This window comes from Falco cherrug, chromosome 2 (assembly GCF_023634085.1).
Source record: "Falco cherrug isolate bFalChe1 chromosome 2, bFalChe1.pri, whole genome shotgun sequence".
Classification (NCBI taxonomy): Eukaryota; Metazoa; Chordata; class Aves; order Falconiformes; family Falconidae; genus Falco; species Falco cherrug.
Window position 1 is genome coordinate 31,990,374 of NC_073698.1, and position 17,348 is coordinate 32,007,721.

The 17,348-nt window shown below is 43.5% G+C and overlaps 1 protein-coding gene across 1 annotated transcript in view; it reads left to right on the forward strand.

Annotated features, from left to right (window-relative positions):
• The first annotated feature begins 7,880 nt into the window (after window positions 1-7,880).
• LCP1 (lymphocyte cytosolic protein 1) overlaps window positions 7,881-17,348 on the forward strand; it is a 33,094-nt gene continuing 23,626 nt past the window's right edge. The window contains exon 1 of the mRNA XM_005433228.4: window positions 7,881-8,102. The gene's annotated coding sequence lies outside the window, so the exon portion shown is untranslated. The remainder of the gene's footprint in view (window positions 8,103-17,348) is intronic.

Genomic DNA, 17,348 nt, shown 5'->3' on the forward strand with positions numbered 1-17,348 from the left:
TTCCAAAAATAGAGATGTACCAGGTAAGAGTTTGTTGGATTCAGGACCTTTGCAGAAAGCCTGACCTCAGATACCTCCTGTCTTTAATTTCCATACCGATGCCTCCATCAAAAAAACCCAAACCACCCAATCTTTTTTTGTCTTCCTGCAGCTCCAGTCGATGCAGGACGTGTTCCTTCTGAGTGAAAGGCTGTCACCCAGTGCAGCACACGGTCAGCCTAGCGCTGGTTCTCACCTCCACCTGCAGGAGCATGGCGAGTCCCTCTGCTGCGGAGCCAGAAGCAGGGCTGGCTCTGCAAACACAGCCGTGGCAAGGCTGGAAACGAAATGCCCTCGGTTTGGGCATTTGTTCTCCACATTCTGTACTGAATTATTATTTTTTTTTATGTTCTGTAGAAACGCAGCAAGTTCCTCCTGCGGGAGGCAAACTTCCCCTCCCAACAGGGAACTAATAACTGCTTGTACAGGTTTCTGAGTGGCAGCTTCTGTGCAGAACTTCAGGCCATTGACCACCATGCTTGGAAAATGCAGGCAAGAGGCTGTAAAAAGAAGTGGGGCTTCTGAGCTAAATACCCTTAGAAATATTGTGAAGAATGCTCACAGAAGCACACTGCGTGAGAGCGAGAGAGCTTAAACAGGGTATGAGCCAGGGAGTAAGGAAATGGCAAGAGGTGGAGGGAAAAGGGAAAAAACTTACAGAAAATGTGCAAAGGGAAAATGAGAGAATAAAGGGGAAAATGCCAACAAAAAGAAGAAGAGATACAGGAATATAGCTTTTAAAGAAGCTGAGTTAAAAAAATGAAAAATAAGCTAAAAGGAAAGCAAACAGCCTAGGAGGTTAAAATTTCCAAAATGTAAAAACATATAAAATATAAATATAATGATGTAGTATTCAAGAAGGTACGTGTGCGAGTGAGCCTGTGTGCACATGATATTTTGTTCAGTCCTACAAGTGTTCATGTGCAGATTTCCATCTGGGCCCAAAGGAAATTGAATTACATTTTTCTTGGCAAAAAGCTGCCTGTGGAGAACTTGTCTGGGGGGAGCAGCTTCACTTACAAATATGGGTTTTTTTCCTGCAGTTGGACCAGCTTGCAGCAGAAGACAGGTACTTGAAATTGTGGCAGTGGGATGGCGGCGCCTGGGCTCCCAGCAGAAGTGCTTTATCTTTGCCGTGACAGCTGCCCCAGGCACATGGCAGAGCCTTGTGCCCACATAGCAGGCAGGGCAGGTGGGTCTGGGGAAGCCCATTTTGCCGCTAAGCCAAAGCCACCTATGGTTTATTCAGCAAAAATTGGGTGAGATAGACTGTAAGTATAACAGATAAGTTACAGTGAGACAGCTTTTGACAAATTCAGATCCTCAGAAATCATGACTTTGTTTCCTCCCAGCTTGGCAAAATCAAGTGTCATAATTATAATTAAAAATAAAATACTTTTTCCATCTGTTTCTCCATGCTTTTTACTCCTGTAAGCCTCTGACGAGTTGAGCCACCGAAGTCACGTTTTCATACTTTTTCCCTCATCACAAAGATGAAATTGTAGAATCATAGAATCATTTAGATTGGAAAAGACCTTTAACATCATCAGGTCCAACCATTAACCCAGCACTGCCAAGTCCACCACTAAACCGTGTCCCTAAGCACCACATCTATGCATTTTTAAATGCTTCCAGGGACGGTGACTCCACCACCTCCCTGGGAAGCCTGTTCCGATGCTTGACAACCCTTTTGGTGAAGAAATTTTTTCACAATACCCGATATAAACCTCCCCTGGTGCAACTTGAGGCCGTTTCCTCTTGCCCTGTCACTTGTTACCTGGGAGAACAGACCGACCCCCACCTGCCTACACCCTCCTGTCAGGCAGCTGTAGAGAGCGATAAGGTCTCCCTGAGCCTCCTCCTCTCCAGGCCGAACAGCCCCAGTTTCCTCAGCCGCTCCTCACCAGACTTGTGCTCCAGACCCTGAAAGAAAACCCGAACAGCTCAGAAACAGGTTTTGGGCTGAGTCAGGGTCTAACCAAGACTCTGGTTTTCATAGGATTGCCCAAAAAAATAAATACACAAGAGCCAGTATTGTTGCAACAGCCTCTGTGAATGACACTTCTAGACCCATATCCTTTTGGAAACGGATATATCAGCTGGAGGAGTCACCGCTGGTCTCTGTTCGAGCCGTGGGATTTGGGTGCTCTCCTGGGAGAGGCAGGGCGCGTGCCCTCCTCCTCCCGCTGCAGTCAGACCTGCGGGCTGGCTGCTGGCCGTGGCTGCTCTGCTGCTTAACAGTGGCCAGGCTTTTCCAGCCTCTTCTTTTCACTCTCCCACCAAGTAAAACCCAAGATTAGTTCCTGCACCGTTATTAATATTTCACCAGTACTCGCCGTTGCAGCAAATGGATGGTTCTGCTCAATAATTCATGGCTGGGTGTAGCCTATTAAATTTGTAGTGGGGTGTACACTTTCCTGTTATTTATTTATCATTGCTTTCATTTTACAGGGTGTTTTCTTCCCTGCCATTTTTCACTTGCTTAAATGCCTCTCCTTCAAAGTTCAGGCTACTTGCAAGAAATTAATCTTGTTCCTTATGCCTTTTAAGTAAGGCTAAGCTCTCACTGCAAGGACCTGGGACTGGGCCATAAGGAAAACTTTCAAACACATTCAGTCACTTCAGTGCAGGAAATCACTTTCAAGCAAATGACTGGGAATTCGGTACCAAGCCCGACAACCCAAAGTTCATCCATGGCCTCAGAGCTATCTGCTTTTTGTTTCACAGAGATGTTTGGCTATTTCTGCTGAGGAAACAACCTGCTCCAGGACCTACAATTGACTGTTGCCCTGTCTCACCCTCTGCCAGCAGACACTGTTCTCTCTCAGAGCCCTGAATGTATGTTTTGAGATGTGTAGATCTTTCTAGGCTGGTTGTAGGTTGTACCCCCTGCTTAGGAGTGATCTTTAGCTTTGTGATGTGGAAACAGTCTACTCGTAGCTTAATTGAGCGTTGTGGCTCATCTTGACTCCTAAATAAGACAGCTTGACAGTGAAACTGAAATAAAGTTTTCCTTAAAAGGCTCTACGATGGGTTTTCAGAGTTAAGGGTTTGGAAACCAAAAGCTGCACAAGCATGTAAAACCATAAACCAGTCTCCCAGCCTAAGTTTAACAGGACATTATCCTCCTGGTCGTTCCTGTGCCCAGCTCCAAGGGAAAGTGTGAGTTTGGAGAGCCACTGGTCCTGAGAATGACCCTGCCAAAAGCATGCTTTTCAGTATGAGAGACCTTCTTTCTACATTCCTCTATCTCCAGACGTGCCAGTATATGAGCCTAGGCTTCCCTTCCTGCCCAGGTAAAAATGCCTTGTTGCCGATTCCCGCTCAAGGCTGCCAGCCCTGCTGTGTGGCAGAGGTTTCCCTTCATTTTCTTCACACCTGCGCAGGCGTGGGCCAGCACCCTCCACGCTGCCTTCTCCCTCCTCCTCTGGCTCCGTGCAGCGGCTGTGCAGGGCACCGCTGGGAGTGCCGGTACAAGGGGTCCTGGCATGGAGGGTGGTGGTTGCATGAGGGTCAGGGATCCCATGTCTCTGGGAGGGACAGCTCAGTGGCAGGCTCCAGCTGGAGGTGAAGTCCTGCAGTGACAGGTCTGCCCCACTCCTTCCTGCACGAACAGATTGAGACAGAGAGTGAGATGCTCTTGTTGCACCAACAAGTATTTCATGATATCATGATTCCAGCTGCAAAAGACCCTGGTTTCCAGGTTGTGAACAATTCAATGGGATCACCCACTATTGCTTCGTATTCTCAAGGCTTTTTCTGGCAGATGTAATGCAGGAAGAATACAGCACAAAAGGTCTTATTTTCACATGCATTCTGCAAAGCTCCCAGTCTTTAGTATTCTCTCTCCCACAGAGATCACAAGTGGCATTTTGAGATACATTGCTAACGCAGACAGTCCCAGCAGTAGATCAGATTACCTCCCCTCTACCTGAGCACATGCCATCAGAGTAATGGCTCCTGCTTCACAAGGACTCATTTACCTTTCAACAGCATTTAAGTTCTCAGGGTCCATTTTCAGAAGCAAGGCAGGTTATTTCAGTATCTAAATCACTAGTGGCTACTGGAAGTGTCACTGACTTCAATAGGAACAAGAATGGGGTCACATGGAATAAAGGTGTGATTTAGATTGCATCAAACTGTAGTGGGAATTAGACTGGGTACTCTGTACTTACGTAAAAGCAAGATATTATTTGTTTAAATGAGATCATTTTTAAATAATTTCCATTAATTTTGATTTGCCCTAGTTTTTCATGGACCAGGAGGTTCCTCTCAAAGGGTTCATTTAAAATTGTGCTGTCATTAAAACAAAGACACTTTGCAAGGTCCACAGGAAGCTGCCACTGTCAGTCTGGAAGATTTGTGCTGCTGTCCCTGCTTTGCTCCCCACCACGCCCTTCCCATCCTGTGTATGTTCTTGGAAGGAGGACAGTCCACAACCTGTGACTGTATCAGCAGCGGCAAGGGAAGGTGGTGTGTGATACGAATGTGATTTTGCAAAATAATGGCCTTTGGAGCAACTCATTCCCTGAAGCAGAAGCAGTCTCCAGGAAGACCAAGGAAGAGGGTCTTGGGAGACTGCAGTGAGCAGTTACAAATGCAAGAGCCAAGAAAGAGGTGGTCGTGCCAGAAAAGGCCACCGCAGGAATACTCTTCCCTAGTTCCCACAAGGAAACTGTTCACCTACAGCAGACCTCAAATCTCTCCTCAGTTGGGGATCCCTGCAGACCCCCTCTGGGCTGCCAGAACACAATATTGCCAAGTAATTTGAAGCTGCTGCTGTACCTTTTCTTAGGCAGATGCCCCAGTTCCTTTGAATTTAATTCCCACTCATTGGCAGAAACCAATTGGGATCAATGGTTCCTGCAGGGTTTTTGGGTTGCCTCTTACCTTGTTAAGAAATATCCAAGCTTGATGACAGGAGAAGGTGGCCAGTGGCTGCCCTTGCTAAGGCTCCCCACGACACCCAGGGGTGAAGGGGAGGAAGGTGAGAGCCCGCTGGCAGGCGAGGAGGCAGGAGTGAACACCTGCTGCTGCTCAGGGCTGGCAGGGCTGAGGCAGGGGCAGAGGAGAGCCAAGGCTGCAAGAGAGGAGGACAAAAGCTGTGGAAGGGTTTGAAGCCTGCAGTGACACAGCCTGCCTGACCTGCAGCGAAGCGTGGCTGCATTGCACGGGCAGCAGGATGAGAGTATCAGTGCTGCAAAAGGTACGTGGAAAGAAAGGTCCTTCAGGCACAGGGATGATAAGGGGCAAGGCTTTTGATGTGTTTTAGTGGTGACAACAGAGGGGAAAGGATTGGTTTTGAACCTGTTTGGCTGTGGCTCAGGGGCATAGTCTGTTCATAATTATAGTCCTCTCTCTGTCAGTGATTAGGCACAGTGCATGTTAATTTATGGTTCTTAATAGTCATCTTAGCTGCTTCCTAATATCCTTGCATGTAACTGGAGGAACACCCTTCTAACTCCTCTGCCTTTCATTCAAGTAAATCTCACAGTAGCTGCACTGAGATTTTGCCCCTAAGACTGGAGCTGTAGGTCAAATGTATTATTTTTCTAATGGGGGACAGTAATGGACATTGAACTCGGTATCACAGCACATCCTATCGTAACACCAACCAGTCTGTTGCTAACTGTAAGCGTACTTCATTTATATTGAAGAGTTATGATTCAACACACTTCTAGGAAATAGATACTATAATGATTGCCTGCAGTATCCTGTCCTGTGTAAGAAATTACATTAGAGAGATCATTGGTATATAATCATATATTGCCAGCAATACCATAAACAAGCATCACATAGGTACAAGTTAACCAGGTACAGGTGGGAGTTAACTATTGCACTGTACCAATGCAGTGTATTTCAGTGCTGCCCAATAAAATTGTTATTTGTGTGATGCTTCAAGGATGCACAGTGCAGAATTTAAATAGTGCGTTGTCATGACAGGACTTCAGCTCAGGTTGTCTGTAAAGACTATTTAAGTTTAGTGAATTTTGGTGAGACAGCATTTTTAGGTATACACAGTGACATTCTAGTAGGTCTTGCAGTAAAGCAGCAAAAGGAAAAGGGATTCATGGTCCATATGGCAAATATATAATTTTTTTGTTGTTTATAAATCCATCATACTTTAAATCTCATCCCCACTGTTCTCATATTTCTAAGCTGTTTGAGCACTTTTTAAGCACAGCTGGTGCTTATTGATATGTCCTGGTATGAATCAGTACTGTGTGCTGATGACACAGGATTAAGCTCAGTCTAATTGAGATGAATATAAAATATCATACGCTAGGGTGGAAAATCTGAGTACTTCACCTAACTTCTGCAACAGCTATGATAACTCAAGGGAGGATGTTAAGAGTGCTTAGCAAACGTCTCTGATAAGAAAACGCCCACCCCTAGTTTTCCTGTGCAAGTAAGATGTTAGATTTAAGGTATGCATCCATTTGGTGCCCTCTTCCCTATCTCAGAAAAGGTACTGCAGCATCTAAGGAGGTGTTGTGGAGTGCAACAGAAATAATTAAGGATTTGAAAAAGCCTGTAAGAAAAAAGTTGGGGCAAATCATCAGGCTAGTGTTAAATATCTTAGCAAACAAAGAAGGGGAGTCTGTCAAATAACGAAATACCACACAGGAGGTATTTTTCTAGTAGAAGGAAGTAATCATAAATGCCTGGAACATATTTCAGTGTAATTCTGAATACAGCAAATGTACGTGTGCTTCAAGGATAGATCTTAACTATGGGGATTTGTTCATGAGAAGGTTTTCCTGAAGCTCTCTGACAGAAGCTTGTAGCTGATGGTTCAGCTGGTCTGAAGAATCATGAATGACAGCTTTTTCATTAAAGCCCATTCAGTTGGGTTATTTTTTCAGCTGCCTGTTTTCAGAGGTAGTAAAAGTCAGAATAGAAGTTGTTAAAGAAGCTGAAGGATGATTCTTCAGCCTATGGAAAGTGGTGGGAATTCTGCTCTTAAGGCAGGACATTTGTTAAAATCCCCATGGGACTGATGAATCATTTTAATCTATTGATGTTGTGTTTTCAGTTCTGCTACAGCTTCTGCAATGCTGCATCACCAGGGTTGAAAGACAGCTAATGTTTGCATCCATCACACACTTTTACCCTTGACCCTCAGTGTAGCTGGGAAACATACCCTTGAAATTAGTGTCAGTTGTGAGGTGGCGTGAGGAGCACTGTGTCCTGTTTGAGGCTCCCCTGTACAAGAAAGGCTTTGACAAACCGTAGAGAGCCACCAGGGTGGTCAAGGGGCTGGAATACATGAGATCCAAGAAGAGGCAGAGAAGGCTGAACTTGTTCAGCCTGGAGAAGAGAGGGCTGAGGGGAATCTTATTGGTGCCTACACCTACCTAATCGGAACTTACAGAGAAGACGGACCCAGCCTTTTGTCAGTGTGCACTGAGAATAAAAGGTCAGAAGTTGCATCAAGGGAAATTCCAACCACATGCAAAGAAAAAAAGTTTTCATAGTGAGACCAGTCAAATGTTGGCAGAGGTTGCTCAGAGATGCTGAGGACTCTCCATCCCTGGAGATGCGGCCCCAAAAGCCCCAGCCTGACTTTGCAGCCAGCCCTGTATTGAACGCAGGGTAGGACTGCAGACCTTGTTGTCATGCAAATTTAAAACATGGCTGCTTTTATCACCAAAAAGAGAAGGTGTTTGGTGCGTATACATCTGCTTAGTGAAAGAGAACTGAACCAAAGAGGGTAAAACTGAGAGGAAGCAGTACACATCAGTGCACCTATTGTAGGCGTAACGACGCGAGGGAGACCAGAGAATTTCCTTATAAAGACAATCTATTTCACGATGATGTTTTGTCACCAGTCACTTCCCGCTCTGGGCTCAGTCTTGGGCTTACAGTCTTGGGCTTGACGAGTTGCTCTGCAGAAAAGGAAGATTTTCCTCGTCACGCAGCAACCTGTTTCGACATACTACTTGGCAGTTCCCCAGCCACCAGAAGTTTGGGTTTTTTTAAGAACTTCTCCTCTTTCTGTTGGATTTGCAGCTGTCGAGCTGTTGTGCCCGCAGTTTGGACCCACCGCTTGAGCCCGGGAGGTAAGATCACAGCACACGCTGTTCTTTTAGCGAGCAGCCCTCGTTGAGTGTATGAACAGTTTAACTGTGCAGGAAATTGTGGTCACAACGACAAAGCAGTGCAGGTCTGTACAGCATGAAGCATGTTCCAATCGTCTTGTGCACAGCATTTCTACTGACCTTCAGGGAAGTGTTTGATGGATTTAATTGGGCAGAGTGGTCTTTGACTGAGTAGGGTGGTAGTCTTTGAATTTGCGTTGGTTCGTCAGGGTATGATAAAGTCAGAAGCCATTATTTAGATTACAGAGTGGATCCCTCTAAGGAGGTAATTCTCATTCCAGTGATGAAAAACACTGATTCAGAAAGCTAATGTATTTTGGCCCATAGTGTTTACAATCTACCCTGCTGACTGTTAAGACATTTATCTTAGGCTTTTATAAATGTAACTTCACTCTTCAGAGAACAAATAAAACTGATTCATGAAGGACCCTGAGTGTAGTAGGGACTTCTGCTTTAAAAACAGTGATATGAGGAGGTTCTAACATTGTATTTGCCTTTTAAGATCTTGACTGTTGAAGCTGGTCAGGCTTGCCCCTTGTCTTCTTTGGGATTTCAGCTCAGGCTGTAGACCAACTGTGTCTTGCAAATGTCTACAGAAGGTTTAGGTGGTAGCATTGTAAACAGGAGCCTTTGGGCTTAACTTTTTGCTCCGTAAGAGCAGTAGACTGCTGTTTTTGTCAGATACTGGCTTCCTCAGCACATGGATTTGGTTTAAACACTGTAAACTGACCCTTAAATCTGTGAGCAACTTGACTTTTCAAGCAAATGGGACCTTAAGCCTTTGTTAGTGTCACTGAAGCCACAGACAAAGTTGGCCAGCTGGTGCCTCACTGCTGCAGATATCAAGTGAAGACGATCTCTAGCAAATGGCAGGTGAGATTGTGCCATGAGAAGTGCAGATGGATGCTCAGCGGTTTGATTGTCTTGATAAAAGCAGATCACACCCTGAAACATCTCATGTAGAGAGGTTTGGGCATGTATTGCCTCCCTCCCCTCTTGCTTCTCACACAGGGATGATCTTGCCCTCCCGAGATGGGGCCAGAGGGTCTGTGCAGGGTCAGGGGTGGGGCTGGGGAAGCTCTCCGGAGTGGACAGGAGACTTTGAAACCCCCTTTGTGGTGGGAAACTCCATTGAGGAGAGATGCTAGAGCCACGAGGGACTGGGAAGTACCTCCCTGCTTGCTGGTAGCAAGGATGGGGATTTCTGCTTCAGTCCTGACTGTGAGACCCAGATTTGCTTAGCTCAGAAGCTGAAGACAGTGTTCACACAACAGGTCAAAAAAAGGTTGTATTCTGTTGCTGGTTTTGAATCTGCTTCCTGAATGGAAACTGAGTAAGGGTTTGGACTGAATACTGCTACGGTTATGCAGTGTTTGAGAAACTATATGAAACTCATCATACTTAAACAAGTCCAGTGGTGACACTTCTCTCACCCTGCTCACAGAACCTACCATGCACTCCATCATGTTGTATAATGCTACCAAATTTTTTTTTTTTTATCATGTTTCCTTCTGATTTCATTCACAAGCAGCTTAAAATGCATCTGTGTAGCATGGAGCAGAGCTATCTTGATAGAAATCCTACAGCAAAAGTCATCACCGTATGTTTTTTCTGAAGTATGAAAGAACCTTATAAAGGGGTTGAGTAAAGGGGAAGGAAGGAGATGGAGGCGACCAGGAGAGTACAATGCATTCAGAAATGTAGCTGATTTTCATACTATTAGCCCTTTCATGCAGAACAGCAGACTCCAGTAAAACGCTGATACAAAACATAAAACGTTTATCAAAATGAAAAATACATACGAAAAAACCTGAAATAGTATTTAGGTGCTACAAGACAGTGTAGGAGGCTCTGCATTGATCTCTCTGCGCATCTTTGCAGTTATCAAAGGGGAAAACTAGGATGGGAAATAAATCGCCACCCCCAGATGAGACAAGCGGGGTGTCCCGGACATGGAGGCAGCGCTCACAGGGAGAACAGCATGTGAGCCATGAGGGCTGCCCAGTGGTGGGGACTCAGCAACCATGCCATAAATCCAAATTATTCTTCAGAGGAAAGTGGCACAGGAGGACTGTGCATCCTACTGCTCCGGTTCCTGCTTCAGTTCCCCTTTGCACACTCAAGAGACCTTACATCTCCCAGCATGGCACCATTGCAGGAGCGGGTCCAAAGTAGCAGGACAGCTGGTAAGGAGGGCTATGCTCAGATGTGCTCTCCATGTTCTGGTCTGGTTTGGTGAGTGGAAGAGCCTGATCACTCAAGGGCTTGCTAAGCCCCTATGAATCCCTGCTGAAATCAGTGAGGAGTCCTGCAAAACTGAGAGCAGAATACAGCTGCTGGTGTTGGAGCAACAGTAACAGATTCATAAAACCAGGTGCAATCAGTCAAACGCAAATATAAAGTTTGCATCTAAAAATAAAATACCCACCTCCTTTTTACAGCTGGAACATGTTTTTAATACTTTCCATGCACAGAGGAACTCTTTTCCTGCTAACAAGCTGGAAACAAGAGGCCACGTTCTCCTTTTCTTGTATCGGTTACGGGGCTTTCACAGGGCATTTGGGACTGAGTCAGTACATTGTGACCTGACCTTCTGCCGCTGGGTTGCAGCACAATGAGTGCCTCACAGGAATAGGAAGAGCAGTTTTCATCTGTCTGCCTTGGGTTTTGTGTCACATCTGCCATCCCAGTCGTGATGGGGCAGAGGTGGGGTAGCTCCTCATACCTGTATCCAAAGCAGCCTCTGTAGGTGCTCCCCTCTTCCCCCACCTTAGTTAGCAAAGGTGGAACTGGGTGGGCCAGGGCTTTCCTTGTCGAGTAGGACATCTGTGGAATGACAGAAGCTGTTTGTCAATTTGGCTTGGTTTGAAAACCAGCTTTGGCCAAAAAAAGAGGGGAAAAAAATCACTGGAAACATTTGATAATCAAAATGTTTCTTTTTCTATATAAAAATGTTTTCATTTTAAAGCTAGCTAGCTTGTGTGGATAAAGGGATAGAAAAGATAAGTGACCCAACAAAAAATGTAGTGTACTACGTCAATTTTTTCTTTTGTAAGAAAAATTCTACAGGCTCTGACTGAAAAATAATATGCACAGATATGCTGTCTCCCTGGTAGAATTTATCTGACAGATAAAAGACACATAAGGAGAGTATTTATGGGTTCACAGCTCTGTTTCTTCGGTTTCCTTGAAGGATTAGTACACCCTGCCACTGAGTGGTATATTGGAAAGAGATCTTCATTTCTCTACAAACCCTGTGTATTTTCCCTTCCTAAGCCCTGTTGAGTCGTATTTAATTTAGGACTCAGGCATCACATTGACAAACAAGGTCCTTTATAAAATGGAACATTAAGAAAATAACTCATGGGCATCACTGTGTTGCTTTCTGAACAGTGATAAATGTATTTTCTCTGTATTTTCAAATTGTATATGAAATAATATGTGAAGTGCAACAACTTAATTTCAGTGCCTGCACACTTGGTGAGATTTTGCTGTCTTAAAATGCCTTTGAGGCAAAGATTGTCATTTAATGTGGGCTAAACTGTGAGTATTTATCATGTACCAGGGAGGAACTGTTTGCCATAACTTCAGAAAGACTCTTCTCTGTGTTTTGTATGCTGGTTTAAACAGTGAGATCCCACCCCAATTGAAGGTACTGTAATCCAAGTTACATATTGCTAACAGAGCCAAGCATGTTTCTGTCTACTTTAGGATTTAAAATTTAGCTCAGCATCTTTGAGGAAATTAGAAAAACCTCTTATCCATGTGTATAACTATAGCTATTTAAATAGGGAAATAGTCAAACCACTAAGTGCACAACTTGAAAAACAAACTTTTTTTTTATGAACCACCTCAGGTGTTCAAAGATGTTGCAATTTGTGCTTCTTAAGTAATTTTCAAAGTTGTTGTGTAAGAAATGCATCTAATTGACAAATGGTTCAAAACCTGATGGTATTTGCTGATGCTGTCAGTCATGGTGAGTAGCTGGCTAGATGGTGACACTCACCAGCAAGGAAGTAATATAGGGGTTCTAGTTTTTATCTTATATCATTAGCAAAAAAAAGCCCTATCACAAAAAAACGTCCACACAATCTGCTTGAAAGCTGTGATGCTAAACAAGTATAAAGGACATGTGTGGGATTGTTTATTTGTCTGAGATGGCTGGATGCCCTCGAGCCACCGTGGCAATTTATCACTGCTCCAACCCGGCAGCAAGGCTGGGGAAGTTTAGTGTTAATGCTACTGTCCTACTTTGCTGTGGGTGCACTATGGATCACCCTGCTAGTGGCGGGATACAAACACATTATTTCGATCAAAACTGTAAGAATAACAACAAATAATAATAATTGTAAGAGAGAGAAGCATGATAATAGCAAGTATGCTGAAAATATGAAGTTTAACTGGGAGATAAACTATTCTGAATTATGTAGAAAAAGATGTTTGACATATGTTTGGCCAACAAGATAGCTTTGCCTGTTGCATTTTAATTTAAGATTTTTGCCAATAAGCACAGGATGAAACTTTAAAATTGGGGAACTTCTAGGCCATGCTGTTGTGGTTATAGCATTGATTCTTCTTTCAACACGAGACCCACTGAGTAATTTCTCTTTTTCTCACCCCTTGGTGAGAACTAAAATAACAAAACTTGTCTCCAGAAGGAAAATATTTATCAGAGCCTAACTCATAAATCTCCTCTTTTCTTGTCTTCCCCTCAGCCCTTCCACACTGTAGAAAATCAACAGACTGAGACATAATTTGAACAGAAATGCATACGGATATGTAGATTTACATGTGGGACCTTATGAGGGAAAGGCAGAGGGAAATATTTCTAGGGAGGATTATACTATCAGCGATATTCTGATGAGTGACAGGAATGAGGAGGGCCCCAAAGGTGCAAGAGGTATGGAACAAAGATCGACTATGCTCAAGATACTCTCTTTTCCCTTGTATTTTTCTGGCCTGCAAGATGCTTCAGATCTATCACAAGAGTTTCTGCACAATTCTGAGGCCACCTCTGTTATTCCTGCCTACTGGTGGCACTGTCCAGGGCGGGCTGCGTGTTGTGGGAGGATTGCTGGTGGTGCCTCTTTGCTATCAGCTAGGAGGGAAAGGCTAATGCAGAAAGGAGCTGGAGAAGTATCCCCCAACCCTTATGGAAAGCTGGACATTTGGAAATTGAATTTGTGGATGAGACAAGAAAGAGAAAAGAAAAGGAACTGGAGCTGTGAGCTCTGATAAAGTAAAAAGCAGAGCTTCGTGTGCAGAGGGAGACACAGTCTTACGCTGCCCCATGCAACCCTAACAGCTATGTTTCGCAACAGCATGTGCCTCTTGCTGCATCACTTTCAGGAAAAAAAAAAAGTATGAAGAGAAGACAGCAGAAGAAATAGGGGAATGTATATATGATGGGGAACACATATGCAGTTCTTTATCTGATCACTCCAACAGCTAGAGGCGTTGTTGTATTACTAACAAAGCACTAGTGCATTAACATAATAAAGCCCTGATGGTAGAAAGTGAGTAAATATTAGTAATTTGTTCAACTTTCTCAGCACCAAATTCACAGTTAAATCATTCCTGACAACTTAAGTATGTGTTTGTGAAATGTAATGTTGCCCCATGAAATTTACTTTTTTGCTTTGGGGAAAGGTACAGCTTCATGTCTAGCTGTAAAGTGCAGTTTCACACCTTCAAGGCTTTCATTGCCTTGCTTGCAATAAGGCTTAAACACCAGAGAAGTGGAAGAAAATATGAAACAAGGTAACCATTTAATACAAGCCTTGGAAACCTTGAGGTTTTAATGGATTTGCCATTTATTATTTATATTGCATGGTGGGTGCACACTTTGCCAACTAATGCATAACCAGGCAGCTTCTCAGGCTATGGTTTCAAAATTGAAAGAGATGAAAGAACATCAATATTGCTGTGTTTCAATTTAGAGGTAACGTTCAGGTTTGAGATTATTTTAGTTCTTCCTTTATATTCCATACTGAAAATTGTTTGTTATTAGATCTCTTAAAATATTAGTGTGATAGTAGGTCCTTCTGAGGATAAGGTCAAATAAAAGGAAGCTTTACGGCATGGCTGTAATGTATTGGTTTGGAAATGATGGCAGGAAAGGCAGTGCTTCGTAGAGGCTCTTTTGATATCAGTTTGGTACGATTCTCAGCAGCTTAGGTGAGGCTATTTTCCCTTTTTTACATTAATCTGTAAATCAACAGCCTTCTGGGGAGGAAGAAGTAGTTTGCACAACTTTATTTTTGCTTTTGCAATAGTGGGTTTATGCTGTTTGGCAAACAAGAACGAAGCGTCACTTTCAGGCAATGTGTAATCCAGATGTCCTGATGCCATCTGAAGCTCAGTCTGTCTGAAGGAGTGATTTTTTTCCTTCTGAATTTTTATTACCATCCCTTTCTTTCTTGTTGGCTGTTCTGCTTTCTTGCTCTGACCTGTGGAGCTGTATTCCCCTCCTCAGCATCCTGCCTCCACATACAAGCATGTGCTGACTTTCATCTTGTTCTCTCTAAAGAACCTCAGTTCTTTCACTGATCTTTGATCACACCAAGTTCAAGATCCTTCCTCCCAGCTGCTGCTGACCTTTAAAATCTCATTTGTGCTGATAGCTAAGCCATTTGCATTTGTTCCTTCTCAAACTCCCCTCCCTTTTGCTTGTGGTTCACCCTTGCCCAGCCTTCTCTTTGCTTCTTGCTCTACATCTCCATGCTCAAAGCCATCCCCAGGTTCTCATCTGCTGATTTTCCCTTTGCTCCTCTCTCAGCACCTCAACAGCCACTCCCTTCAAAGAAGCTGTTTCAACTAGTTCATATTACCTGTCACCTCCACATACTTTGCTGCTATACCACCCTCTGCACTTTTTTTCTCGGCATCTGTCTTGTCATACTGATTTAGCAAACAGTTTGGAGCAGAGCAGTGCACCATATGCTTACAATGCCTTGTGGATTATCAGTAATCGGACTATTCACCCAGGGTTGTTGGATGCCCTCTTGATGGGATGCCTGAGGTATTTTCAGTTTGCATTGAGGATGATGAAGTGCTGGAAGTGCTTGACCCCTAGAAGCAAATGACCCTGCTCTTGGCTGATAACATTAGTAAGAAAATATTGGGCCAAACCTCCCCTACCATTACCCAGAAGCATTTTACATTTCTATGTGCCTAGATATCATAATTTACTTGTAATGATCTAAGCAAAATAAGCAGTTTATATACTGAAAAGTAGCTTTTTGAAAGTGGGTTTGCTCCTTTTTGCTGTGTGTTGCTAAAGCATTGGACTTTTACTCTCTTGATTTCCCTATGTTTTGCTTTTACTACTTGAACAATTTAAAAAAATGACAGTTGTTTTTAATTGTGAATAACCCTGAAATCTTTAATCTGCAAATTCTGATTTTGATTAATTGAGTGTAAATGTGAGGGCTTTCAGTAACTTCACAGAGATCTTCTGGCTACGGGTGAGCCTGGAAAACGTGCAGCGAAGACTTCTAACACTTTTGCTGCCTTTATTATGTCCCTTGCCAAAACCAGGAGTAGAGGTAACCCTGAAACTGTGTAGAGGTGGGGATTTTCTTGCTGGTATGGATTTTACATGGCAGATGTACTGTGATGGGCCCCACTGTCAAACCCTCAGAGAGGTGATGAGTTACGATGCACTTGACCTGCCAGAAGAGCTGCACAGATGACAGGACGGGGCTGGCTGACAGAGGGTGCCTGTCCAAATCTCACTGCTGCCTAAACAGAGAGCTGGTTTTTAATCAGCAGCACCAGGTGATGTTACATGCTGGAGCTGACAGGCTGGAATGAAGAGATACTAAGGACATGAAAATGCAGAAGAAACCCAGTTGTGTGTTGGGGTGGGGAGTGACAATACCTCCATCACCCGAGTACAACTACTCCTTAGGTCCTCAGGACCAGTTCTCATGCTTGGTACAGATTCATCTGACTTCTCAGCTAAGTGTAACCACCTTTACAGCACAGTGGATAACATTGACCTAAAAAAGATGTCAGAAGGATTCATTACAGCAAAGCCCTTCATCCTATTATGTGTTATTAGTATAAATGCCCACACACGTAAATATATGTACTATTAGTAGGGTTCTTTGTATTTAACAGTTTGGTTAGTTACTGATCAGAGGCAACAAATTATGCAATCAAGAAAAGTCCATTTTATGTTGGTGATAATTTTTCCTCAAGTTTGTAAAACTCTTTGCAACAGTAATGTTGTAGGCAACAGCCTGTGGTGTTTCTATCTGTTAAGCTCTAGAACAGTCTTAATGCTATTAAAAGTTATGTCGCAAATTACGTTGCTTAATCAAGTGACTGGACTGGAAGGGATGATCTTGCAGTGGAATATGGATTTTCTTGCTGATAGTGTAAGATTTTCATGTGTCCAGGTGCATTTTAGGTAATCCACGTACTGCAAAAAACCACAGCATGCAACAGAAAAAGATTGGTAGTGAGGAGTCAGAGGCAGGAAAGGTACCAGGACGAAGGAGCGAGACTGGATCTAATTCTACCTGAGTATATATAACCTAGTCGTTATTTTGCTAGTGGATCACAGGGCTTTTTACAGGTAATGTTTGAAAGTAAGGTGGTTAGAAAAATTTATAATATTATATTAGTATTTCGGCAGCAACCAGCAGCTCTGTTGTGCTAAAGCTGCACATGGGTTCTCGTGCCCCAGTATGTGACTGCATTGTGGATTATGCTGCATTTCTCTGCCTATGAAGGTTGGAGTGAATGAACAGATTTTTCTCTGGAAGCTGTCCTTACCCTAAAACCACAGTGATGTGGCAAAAAAAGGGTGCGCAATGCTACAGGGAGACAGCAGACAAAAAGCTAACCCCATGAGATTGCCTTTGGGCTTTCAAAGCCATGTCCAGATTGGTTCTCACAGATACAAGGAATCAATGCACGAGTTCAAGACAGCATTAGACCTGAAGCCCAGATAGGCTGTAGCAAACCTCTAATTTTTAAAATTATCCCTGTATATCCTTCTATAAAGTTTGGAATCTAAGCCTCCATGATGCAATGCTGGTTTTAGTCTGGGAATGAGGTATTTCTGATTTTTTTTTTCCCCATTTGAACACTGTAGCTACAGCAACCACTTTCCAGGATCAACTCGGGTTTCCATTCTATTCTATTTAAATAGTTGCTTGGTTAATTAATACTTAAAGAGACATAGGACACTAGAGA